The sequence below is a fragment of the Hydra vulgaris genome, chromosome 05, assembly GCF_038396675.1.
Source record: "Hydra vulgaris chromosome 05, alternate assembly HydraT2T_AEP".
Taxonomy (NCBI): Eukaryota; Metazoa; Cnidaria; class Hydrozoa; order Anthoathecata; family Hydridae; genus Hydra; species Hydra vulgaris.
Window position 1 is genome coordinate 35,727,059 of NC_088924.1, and position 2,942 is coordinate 35,730,000.

Consider the following 2,942-nt stretch of genomic DNA (forward strand, 5'->3'; position numbering starts at 1 on the left):
AGTATTTTGGATATTAGTTTGTTGTAGAGGTAAGGACCGCAATATGAAATAGAGAAACCTGATAGTTTCGTTTTTTTATATGGTACAATGAAATCGCCTACTCCTCGAGTGTCATGTCTATTTTTATTGCATTTAAAAAACTTTTTTGAAAAATGTGATGGGACAAGTCCAAGTTTATATTTAACCATGAACATTAAATTTTGATAAATGTTAATTTTATATACGTTTTATCTTTATTAAATACTATTCTTTCGGCATATTTTTGATGTCGATAGAGTGCCACTAGGTTGAATTTATAAGTACTTGTCCATGCTAGATTAACATCCGTATAATAGGTTTGAATGAATAAGAAATAAAGTTGTTTATTTTTAGGTAACATCAGTCTAGCTTTGTAAAGCATGCAAATGTTATTTCTTATTTTAGTATTTAAAATGTTTATGTGAGCTTTCCATGAAATATTCTCATTGATAAGTATCCCTAAAAATTTTGTTGCTTTGGTTCTTTCGATAATTTTATTTTCTACTTTTAGAAATGGCAATATAGTTGGTATAGATTTTTTTCTTCGATTGGAATGGAATAGAACGTTTTTTCTGTATTCAACGGTAATTTGTTAGATTTAAACCAAGTATTCAAAGCTAGTGAGGTTTAGAGACATAATTTTTGGATTAATATTGAGTTTTAAATAAGTTCGAATGCATTTGCAATAAACAAAACCAAATTTTTTTTCTTAAAAATTTATAGCATTCTAATATAAGTCAAGATTAAATAGAGACTTGGTGCTCGAAAGTTGAAATGATGTCTATTTATCTCTGTTTAGTACATTTGTTTTAAAATCAAAAAAAAATTTATAACTGATTTTCTAAAAAATTTTTGAGAGAACATTCAAACAACTTAAAAACAAACATTCAAACAACTTAAAAATAATTTTTTTTCTATGTTTGTGTTTACATAAGAAATTTGTTCACAGTTTTTTACATTTTTGTATAATTTTAGTAATTATAGTATATATAACATAAATGTATTACAAGAAGCGTGCGCTGAAAATACAAGATTATTGGCAAAAGGTATACTCAACTAGCGTTTAGTACCTGCCGCAAAAAAATCAAATGTATTGAACAATCAATGAAAGTGAGAAAAACTCATTCCTCAGTTGGAATATAGGGGGAAAGGCAATTCAGTTGCTTTTAGCTTCATTTAAGTTTAGCTTCCTTCACAGCAAACTTGCCCACTTACCTTATTTTTCCTGGTTCATGAATATTGAAAAACAAATGTCTGTCAAAAAAAATTTAGCTGATTTTCTCAGAAAAGCTTTGAGTATGCTATGGATAAAAGATTACGTTGTTTGTTGCTCTACTCTCCTATCATGAATGCTATCATTGTTGCTGCTCTATCTATAATGTTATTTATAATAAAAAAGTTAACCTTATCGTAAGAAGCTATAAAAGTGCAAATATCATATAAATACAATATATAAATATTTATACTAAGTAAATACAGTAAGACATCTCTATATAATAAGAAAGAGAAAACACGATAATAGTCACACAATTAAAAAGATAAATACATGATTATTATAAAAAGTATTTAATATATAATCAATATGTGGTTTCAATGTAATGTTCTCGTTGAAAAAAACTCCTAAATATTTTGAAACAAAATCTTTTTTTTATTTCAATTTCAACGATAAAACTTAGGGGCAAATTTTGTGTTAATTAGCGTTTTTTTAAAGAGCAGATGGAAAAGAATTTATTTGGTTTTTTAATGCGTTAATACGCAGCCGTGGTGTAGTGTTTAGAGTTTTAGCTCTGAACTTCCTGGTTAAATGTTCTTCCGCGGTCTTCTGTGATAAGACAATTAGGACTTCTTGGAACAATCATAATAACTAATTAAAACATAGCAGCAACAAACCAACAGTTCCTCTGAGATAATTAGCTATGACAAAATCGCAATAGCCAACCAAATTTCAAGCTGTTTTTAATTTGATATTAATTGATTTTCAGTTAACTTTCACTACATTTGGAAGTGGACTGTAAAATGTCATCAATAAACTGAAATGATTCATATGTAGCAACCATGCTCATTTATTTTAAAATCGGTTTTCGTATCTGTTTGGATCAATTTTAGTATTGTGCCAAACACATCAGGGCCGACGACATCAGGGAGGGAGGAGAGGGGATAGGTTGGGGCTGGGGGGCACGTCCACCCAAGCCCCCCTCCTCACTTTTTTTCTAAAGAACATTTTTTTTTAGAAATTTTTAGATATAGAAGACTTTTTTTAGAAATTGACAATTGTGCCCCTCCACTTCGAAACCCGTGTCGTCGGCCATGCAGATATTTGATATTAGAATACTTTTGATAGTAGAATACTCTTAATAAATACACAAAAATACCTAATTTATTTACCTAACGTTATTTTATTCAACAAATAAAAAGAAAAAGAGACCATATAATATTATATGAGCTTTTATGAATAAAATATAAAAATTATGTTTCTAATAAACAAAAATTTTGTTGAATGTATTTATTAATGTTTAAATGAGCAGAGTCTATGATCAAAGAAGTTATGTTCTGAACAAAAGATCAACAAAAGATTTTGGGAAGTTTTTATCGGATGTAATAAATTAAACAAAATCCGATCAAAACAAAAACATTGCACAGACGGTATAAAAAATGAGTATAAAAACATAAAAAAATAAAAAAAGAGTTAAAATTGGTAAAATGAGTAAAAATTGTAAAGAAGAAATTTAAAAAAATAAGTTCAAAAAAGTGAAAAAAAATTACGCATGGTTAATATCTTTTCCATTTAAATTATTATTATTTTTATTATTAAAAATGAAAAAGCTATAGACCAGTACGGTAGAAAGCAATAAATGTTTTATTAAAACAAAAAGATAAAACATAATAATGGGAAATTACCTAAAGTTTTTAGATAATTTCCTATT